General features: G+C 41.4%; 3 pseudogenes; all 3 read left to right on the forward strand.

Annotated features, from left to right (window-relative positions):
• Nucleotides 1-936: 936 nt before the first annotated feature.
• LOC123748631 (pre-mRNA-splicing factor 38A pseudogene) lies at nucleotides 937-1,884 on the forward strand (annotated as a pseudogene).
• A 3,115-nt stretch (nucleotides 1,885-4,999) lies between these two features.
• LOC123748632 (pre-mRNA-splicing factor 38A pseudogene) lies at nucleotides 5,000-5,947 on the forward strand (annotated as a pseudogene).
• A 3,346-nt stretch (nucleotides 5,948-9,293) lies between these two features.
• LOC138364076 (pre-mRNA-splicing factor 38A pseudogene) lies at nucleotides 9,294-10,019 on the forward strand (annotated as a pseudogene).

Below are 10,019 nucleotides of genomic sequence, written 5' to 3' on the forward strand. Positions count from 1 at the left end.
GTAGATTTATTGATTTTATAAATAATGATACACTTCATTTTGTTGCATACGTTTTTGGGAAACTTTTAAAAATCTGTATTTAGGAAAGACTTGGGTAAATACTGGTTCAGTAACAGGGTTGTTGATTTGTGGAACCAATTGCCACGTAACATTGTGGAGGTGGGGTCTCTCGATTGTTTCAAGCATGGGTTGGACATGTATATGAGTGGGATTGGGTGGTTATAAATAGGAGCTGTCTCGTATGGGCCAATAGGCCTTCTGCAGTTGCCTTTGTTCTATGTTCTTATGTTTACAAGTGGATTGATGGACACAACAAACGGGATAATAATGGGGTATTAAAAGTATCAACACAAGACAGAACACGAAACAATGGGTATAAATTGGATAAATTTAGATTTAGGAAAGACTTGGGTAAATACTGGTTCAGTAACAGGGTTGTTGATTTGTGGAACCAATTACCGCATAACGTGGTGGAGGTGGTGTCCCTCGATTGTTTTAAGCGCGGGTTGGACATGTTTATGAGTGGGATTGGGTGGATATAAATAGGAGCTGCCTCGTACGGGCCAATAGGCCTTCTGCAGTTATCTTCGTTTTTATATTCATATGCTCTCATAATCTTGCTCCTCCCCACCCGTCTTCTATCCCTCACTGACACCTGACTCCTACCCTCTTCTCTAGGACACTAATAAATACGCCTCCATCCTAAACATGGCACACCATCTGGTCACCACTTGGTCCGGGAGACATCTCCCGTCACGCAGGGTGCAGTCGCACCTCCACAGATCTCCAGTATCATCTATTGATACTGGAAATGGCTCAAAAGGGCCACCACTTACGGGCTATTCATGCCCGTGCCACCTTTTGAGTGGCTTAATCTTCTCTCTCTCTCTCTCTCATCAATCAATCTGAACATGGCCTCTGTAATCAGTAGGCGACATGGCCAACCGCACGATCAGGGAAGCCCGGGCCACTCACGGCACAAACCCCCAGTATTTAGTTGAGAAAATTATAAGAACTAGGATATACGACTCTAGATACTGGAAAGAAGAATGCTTTGCCCTCTCGGCGGAATTACTAGTCGACAAAGCAATAGCCCTCAGGTGTATTGGTGGTGTTCACGGAGCCAACAGCATACCCACGCCATTCCTATGTCTCGTGCTAAAGATGCTCCAGATCCAACCTGAGACTGACATAATTATAGAATTCATCACACAAGAGGATTTTAAGTATGCTCATGCTTTGGGGGCATTTTACTTGAGACTTGTATGTGGATCACTGAATTGTTACAAGTACCTGGAACCTCTCCTTAATGACTTTAGGAAACTACGCGTTATTGACCGTTCCGGCCAGTTCCAGTTTACTCACATGGATGAATATATTGATTGTTTATTAACAGATGAATGTTCATGTGATATAATTTTACCGAGGATCCAAAAGAGACCGATTCATGAAGCCAACAACGAGCTTAAAGGTCGAGTATCCGTATTAAATGATGATTTGGACAACCACGAGAGGGAAAGTGATGAGGAGGACATCTTTCCTCCACCAAGACCAAGAAATGATCCAGTAGAGCCATCCCGAACAACACTCTGTGACGACCAGGATGGCAGAGGCCACTCTAGCTCCCCACACCGAGGCCTTCCATGTGACAGAGAAAGAGAAAAGCTTCGCAGAAGTCACTCACAGAAGACAGATCATGAAAGAGGCAAGGAAAGGTCGAGAAAGAGACATCGCAGCAGATCAGAACAACGTCAGCGACGAGGATCTCCAGCCCATCGTCCCCATCACCGAAAAAATCGTGGAGAAAGAGAATCAAATAGAGAGAGAGGAAGGGATTGGAATCGTTGTGAACGCAAAGGAAAAACAATATCGCAGTGGACGTAGTAAATGAGATACCTTTTTGAGGATGTGGTAGGAGCTGACAGTGCTCCATTTGACCTGCAACCTCACTAATATCTCACTGCCCTCTCATGAGTTGACCTCACACTTGACTGCCGCCTCATGATATGAACCTCAAGCTTCCTGTGTTATCATTATATATATAATTATACACGAAGCCTTCTTTGGACTCTTGTATGTATTTGAAGACCTGTATTCACGTTTCTGTCTTATAAGAACTATGTATTAATAAACACTGTTGTAATAAATGAATGCTATTATTTACATCTCATTATTTACCATCCCAAAGAATAATATGTACCTTTATTCAAGTACAAATAAAATATTTAAATATCTTAGCGCCTGGTGCTTGGAGAGTAGCTGTGATTAGGGTCTTCATCTGGATGAAAAATGTGAAAACCATCTTAAATGTGTTTTTTGATGTTTTTGACGTTGGTCGCAGAAAGGTGACATTTATATAAGGTATTTATATAAAGTCGTTTTTAACATATAAAATACGTTAATTTCAGTCACTCAATTCATGGACCTTTGGTGCAAACGTATAACTAATGTTTTTAAACGTTTCTATTTTAAATTAAGTAAAAATGCTTAATGTATGTGGGTGGTTTTGTGCATGTGTGGGGTTGTGCTGGTCTGTGTGTGTGCGTGTACTTTTGATGTGTATGTTAAAGTGCAAATATGTAAGCACTACCATTACAAGAATAGGTGTATGGAGGTATTCCTTTTTTTTATTAATACATTAGGTACATCTGCATTTGTGCAGCTACCCTAGACTACATGAAGGGGGAGTACAGTGTCAAAAAGCTAGTTACGTGATGCTAAAAATTCCCCATCACACTGGATGGTTAGCCCGTTTTGAATGAACAGCATGTTAAAATTTATGAATGCGTCTGTGGGGTTGACCGCTGAATGTAATGGACTTGAGTCGAGGACGGGTTGGTCCTGGGACCTCTGTTGTTTAATATATATATAAATGATTTAGATTCAGGTTTGAGTAGCAACATTTGCAAATTTGCCGATGATACGAAAATCGGTAGGGAAATTAATTCGGAAGAAGACTTACTATCACTTCAAGTTGATCTAGATAGGGTTTTGAAATGGTCAAAGGATTGGCAGATGCAGTTTAATGCTGATAAATGTAAAGTTCTGAGGTTAGGTAATGATGATAGAGTTACAAGATACGAGCTAGATGGTGTTGAGATTGCGAAAGGGATCTGGGAGTTATGATTAGTAAGAATTTAAGCTGAGTAGACGCAGGCTAACAGTAAGGAAAGAGCAAGAAAAATTCTTTATAGACAGCATAGAACATTGGTATAACAATTATGGGCCTGAGAATGTACAACAGTTTTATGATGACCTCATAAATAATACCTATGAGGCCATCAAAAATAGTGAGTCACGCCAAACAAAAAGAAGTACTAGTAAACAGGTCAGACACAACCAGTACTATGATGATGCTAAACTGAAAGAGCTTAAGGAGCCATGGTAACCGAAAACCTGAAGAAAAATGGAATATTTACGAAAAATTACGAAAAATACTACAACGTTCTGGCAACACTGTGGTCCAAACCGTTTAATGATATCTTGAAAAATAACGTAGAGTCAAATTTCCCGCTGCAACTTTCGTGAATCTGGTCCTCGCGGCGTGAGTGCGCCGCGGGGTATTGTATCTTACGTTGTAGAAGTCTTATTTTTCGTAATAGCGTTGAAAATAACATGTTATGCATAAAATGAATATAAACTCACTCATTGGCAACAGTATTGTGTGAGAGAGAGGGTGGTACGTGGCTCAGGCCCTCAGTGACTGTATGTCTCTCGTGGGGAGTGGTTCTATCGCTGACGCGCTCTCACAATATCTCCCAGAACTCATGCTATTATTGTTATTTGTACTGCAATATGACTTACCAAACGAACAAGAGACAAGCATTGAAAGCTAGATGCATGCGAGCTCTCCATAGAAGGTACGAGCTGGCCGCAAATGCGTAAATCACGCATTGTCACGAGTGACCGCGAGTAGAGTAACTTGTCGCGCGCGCTACGCAACTCCAACTTTTACAACTAGATCTGGTTTCACAGCCTTTATTTATTATTCAATTTACATGAAACTTGCACACTATATGTAGAGTTTACGCCTCTAAAAACTTACGTCATTATTCTTATCTACGTAGATTTATTGATTTTATAAATAATGATACACTTCATTTTGTTGCATACGTTTTTGGGAAACTTTTAAAAATCTGTATTTAGGAAAGACTTGGGTAAATACTGGTTCAGTAACAGGGTTGTTGATTTGTGGAACCAATTGCCACGTAACATTGTGGAGGTGGGGTCTCTCGATTGTTTCAAGCATGGGTTGGACATGTATATGAGTGGGATTGGGTGGTTATAAATAGAAGCTGTGTTGTATGGGCCAATAGGCCTTCTGCAGTTGCCTTTGTTCTATGTTCTTATGTTTACAAGTGGATTGATGGACACAACAAACGGGATAATAATAGGGTATTAAAAGTATCAACACAAGACAGAACACGAAACAATGGGTATAAATTGGATAAATTTAGATTTAGGAAAGACTTGGGTAAATACTGGTTCAGTAACAGGGTTGTTGATTTGTGGAACCAATTACCGCATAACGTGGTGGAGGTGGTGTCCCTCGATTGTTTCAAGCGCGGGTTGGACATGTTTATGAGTGGGATTGGGTGGTTATAAATAGGAGCTGCCTCGTACGGGCCAATAGGCCTTCTGCAGTTATCTTTGTTTTTATATTCATATGCTCTCATAATCTTGCTCCTCCCCACCCGTCTTCTATCCCTCACTGACACCTGACTCCTACCCTCTTCTCTAGGACACTAATAAATACGCCTCCATCCTAAACATGGCACACCATCTGGTCACCACTTGGTCCGGGAGACATCTCCCGTCACGCAGGGTGCAGTCGCACCTCCACAGATCTCCAGTATCATCTATTGATACTGGAAATGGCTCAAAAGGGCCACCACTTACGGGCTATTCATGCCCGTGCCACCTTTTGGGTGGCTTAATCTTCTCTCTCTCTCTCTCTCATCAATCAATCTGAACATGGCCTCTGTAATCAGTAGGCGACATGGCCAACCGCACGATCAGGGAAGCCCGGGCCACTCACGGCACAAACCCCCAGTATTTAGTTGAGAAAATTATAAGAACTAGGATATACGACTCTAGATACTGGAAAGAAGAATGCTTTGCCCTCTCGGCGGAATTACTAGTCGACAAAGCAATAGCCCTCAGGTGTATTGGTGGTGTTCACGGAGCCAACAGCATACCCACGCCATTCCTATGTCTCGTGCTAAAGATGCTCCAGATCCAACCTGAGACTGACATAATTATAGAATTCATCACACAAGAGGATTTTAAGTATGCTCATGCTTTGGGGGCATTTTACTTGAGACTTGTATGTGGATCACTGAATTGTTACAAGTACCTGGAACCTCTCCTTAATGACTTTAGGAAACTACGCGTTATTGACCGTTCCGGCCAGTTCCAGTTTACTCACATGGATGAATATATTGATTGTTTATTAAGAGATGAATGTTCATGTGATATAATTTTACCGAGGATCCAAAAGAGACCGATTCATGAAGCCAACAACGAGCTTAAAGGTCGAGTATCCGTATTAAATGATGATTTGGACAACCACGAGAGGGAAAGTGATGAGGAGGACATCTTTCCTCCACCAAGACCAAGAAATGATCCAGTAGAGCCATCCCGAACAACACTCTGTGACGACCAGGATGGCAGAGGCCACTCTAGCTCCCCACACCGAGGCCTTCCATGTGACAGAGAAAGAGAAAAGCTTCGCAGAAGTCACTCACAGAAGACAGATCATGAAAGAGGCAAGGAAAGGTCGAGAAAGAGACATCGCAGCAGATCAGAACAACGTCAGCGACGAGGATCTCCAGCCCATCGTCCCCATCACCGAAAAAATCGTGGAGAAAGAGAATCAAATAGAGAGAGAGGAAGGGATTGGAATCGTTGTGAACGCAAAGGAAAAAAAATATCGCAGTGGACGTAGTAAATGAGATACCTTTTTGAGGATGTGGTAGGAGCTGACAGTGCTCCATTTGACCTGCAACCTCACTAATATCTCACTGCCCTCTCATGAGTTGACCTCACACTTGACTGCCGCCTCATGATATGAACCTCAAGCTTCCTGTGTTATCATTATATATATAATTATACACGAAGCCTTCTTTGGACTCTTGTATGTATTTGAAGACCTGTATTCACGTTTCTGTCTTATAAGAACTATGTATTAATAAACACTGTTGTAATAAATGAATGCTATTATTTACATCTCATTATTTACCATCCCAAAGAATAATATGTACCTTTATTCAAGTACAAATAAAATATTTAAATATCTTAGCGCCTGGTGCTTGGAGAGTAGCTGTGATTAGGGTCTTCATCTGGATGAAAAATGTGAAAACCATCTTAAATGTGTTTTTTGATGTTTTTGACGTTGGTCGCAGAAAGGTGACATTTATATAAGGTATTTATATAAAGTCGTTTTTAACATATAAAATACGTTAATTTCAGTCACTCAATTCATGGACCTTTGGTGCAAACGTATAACTAATGTTTTTAAACGTTTCTATTTTAAATTAAGTAAAAATGCTTAATGTATGTGGGTGGTTTTGTGCATGTGTGGGGTTGTGCTGGTCTGTGTGTGTGCGTGTACTTTTGATGTGTATGTTAAAGTGCAAATATGTAAGCACTACCATTACAAGAATAGGTGTATGGAGGTATTCCTTTTTTTTATTAATACATTAGGTACATCTGCATTTGTGCAGCTACCCTAGACTACATGAAGGGGGAGTACAGTGTCAAAAAGCTAGTTACGTGATGCTAAAAATTCCCCATCACACTGGATGGTTAGCCCGTTTTTAATGAACAGCATGTTAAAATTTATGAATGCGTCTGTGGGGTTGACCGCTGAATGTAATGGACTTGAGTCGAGGACGGGTTGGTCCTGGGACCTCTGTTGTTTAATATATATATATAAATGATTTAGATTCAGGTTTGAGTAGCAACATTTGCAAATTTGCCGATGATACGAAAATCGGTAGGGAAATTAATTCGGAAGAAGACTTACTATCACTTCAAGTTGATCTAGATAGGGTTTTGAAATGGTCAAAGGATTGGCAGATTCAGTTTAATGCTGATAAATGTAAAGTTCTGAGGTTAGGTAATGATGATAGAGTTACAAGATACGAGCTAGATGGTGTTGAGATTGCGAAAGGGATCTGGGAGTTATGATTAGTAAGAATTTAAGCTGAGTAGACGCAGGCTAACAGTAAGGAAAGAGCAAGAAAAATTCTTTATAGACAGCATAGAACATTGGTATAACAATTATGGGCCTGAGAATGTACAACAGTTTTATGATGACCTCATAAATAATACCTATGAGGCCATCAAAAATAGTGAGTCACGCCAAACAAAAAGAAGTACTAGTAAACAGGTCAGACACAACCAGTACTATGATGATACTAAACTGAAAGAGCTTAAGGAGCCATGGTAACCGAAAACCTGAAGAAAAATGGAATATTTACGAAAAATTACGAAAAATACTACAACGTTCTGGCAACACTGTGGTCCAAACCGTTTAATGATATCTTGAAAAATAACGTAGAGTCAAATTTCCCGCTGCAACTTTCGTGAATCTGGTCCTCGCGGCGTGAGTGCGCCGCGGGGTATTGTATCTTACGTTGTAGAAGTCTTATTTTTCGTAATAGCGTTGAAAATAACATGTTATGCATAAAATGAATATAAACTCACTCATTGGCAACAGTATTGTGTGAGAGAGAGGGTGGTACGTGGCTCAGGCCCTCAGTGACTGTATGTCTCTCGTGGGGAGTGGTTCTATCGCTGACGCGCTCTCACAATATCTCCCAGAACTCATGCTATTATTGTTATTTGTACTGCAATATGACTTACCAAACGAACAAGAGACAAGCATTGAAAGCTAGATGCATGCGAGCTCTCCATAGAAGGTACGAGCTGGCCGCAAATGCGTAAATCACGCATTGTCACGAGTGACCGCGAGTAGAGTAACTTGTCGCGCGCGCTACGCAACTCCAACTTTTACAACTAGATCTGGTTTCACAGCCTTTATTTATTATTCAATTTACATGAAACTTGCACACTATATGTAGAGTTTACGCCTCTAAAAACTTACGTCATTATTCTTATCTACGTAGATTTATTGATTTTATAAATAATGATACACTTCATTTTGTTGCATACGTTTTTGGGAAACTTTTAAAAATCTGTATTTAGGAAAGACTTGGGTAAATACTGGTTCAGTAACAGGGTTGTTGATTTGTGGAACCAATTGCCACGTAACATTGTGGAGGTGGGGTCTCTCGATTGTTTCAAGCATGGGTTGGACATGTATATGAGTGGGATTGGGTGGTTATAAATAGAAGCTGTGTTGTATGGGCCAATAGGCCTTCTGCAGTTGCCTTTGTTCTATGTTCTTATGTTTACAAGTGGATTGATGGACACAACAAACGGGATAATAATAGGGTATTAAAAGTATCAACACAAGACAGAACACGAAACAATGGGTATAAATTGGATAAATTTAGATTTAGGAAAGACTTGGGTAAATACTGGTTCAGTAACAGGGTTGTTGATTTGTGGAACCAATTACCGCATAACGTGGTGGAGGTGGTGTCCCTCGATTGTTTCAAGCGCGGGTTGGACATGTTTATGAGTGGGATTGGGTGGTTATAAATAGGAGCTGCCTCGTACGGGCCAATAGGCCTTCTGCAGTTATCTTTGTTTTTATATTCATATGCTCTCATAATCTTGCTCCTCCCCACCCGTCTTCTATCCCTCACTGACACCTGACTCCTACCCTCTTCTCTAGGACACTAATAAATACGCCTCCATCCTAAACATGGCACACCATCTGGTCACCACTTGGTCCGGGAGACATCTCCCGTCACGCAGGGTGCAGTCGCACCTCCACAGATCTCCAGTATCATCTATTGATACTGGAAATGGCTCAAAAGGGCCACCACTTACGGGCTATTCATGCCCGTGCCACCTTTTGGGTGGCTTAATCTTCTCTCTCTCTCTCTCTCATCAATCAATCTGAACATGGCCTCTGTAATCAGTAGGCGACATGGCCAACCGCACGATCAGGGAAAGCCCGGGCCACTCACGGCACAAACCCCCAGTATTTAGTTGAGAAAATTATAAGAACTAGGATATACGACTCTAGATACTGGAAAGAAGAATGCTTTGCCCTCTCGGCGGAATTACTAGTCGACAAAGCAATAGCCCTCAGGTGTATTGGTGGTGTTCACGGAGCCAACAGCATACCCACGCCATTCCTATGTCTCGTGCTAAAGATGCTCCAGATCCAACCTGAGACTGACATAATTATAGAATTCATCACACAAGAGGATTTTAAGTATGCTCGTGCTTTGGGGGCATTTTACTTGAGACTTGTATGTGGATCACTGAATTGTTACAAGTACCTGGAACCTCTCCTTAATGACTTTAGGAAACTACGCGTTATTGACCGTTCCGGCCAGTTCCAGTTTACTCACATGGATGAATATATTGATTGTTTATTAAGAGATGAATGTTCATGTGATATAATTTTACCGAGGATCCAAAAGAGACCGATTCATGAAGCCAACAACGAGCTTAAAGGTCGAGTATCCGTATTAAATGATGATTTGGACAACCACGAGAGGGAAAGTGATGAGGAGGACATCTTTCCTCCACCAAGAACAAGAAATGATCCAGTAGAGCCATCCCGAACAACACTCTGTGACGACCAGGATGGCAGAGGCCACTCTAGCTCCCCACACCGAGGCCTTCCATGTGACAGAGAAAGAGAAAAGCTTCGCAGAAGTCACTCACAGAAGACAGATCATGAAAGAGGCAAGGAAAGGTCGAGAAAGAGACATCGCAGCAGATCAGAACAACGTCAGCGACGAGGATCTCCAGCCCATCGTCCCCATCACCGAAAAAATCGTGGAGAAAGAGAATCAAATAGAGAGAGAGGAAGGGATTGGAATCGTTGTGAACGCAAAGGAAAAAAATATCGCAGTGGACGTAGTAAATGA

The sequence above is a fragment of the Procambarus clarkii genome, chromosome 12 (assembly GCF_040958095.1).
Source record: "Procambarus clarkii isolate CNS0578487 chromosome 12, FALCON_Pclarkii_2.0, whole genome shotgun sequence".
NCBI lineage: Eukaryota > Metazoa > Arthropoda > Malacostraca > Decapoda > Cambaridae > Procambarus > Procambarus clarkii.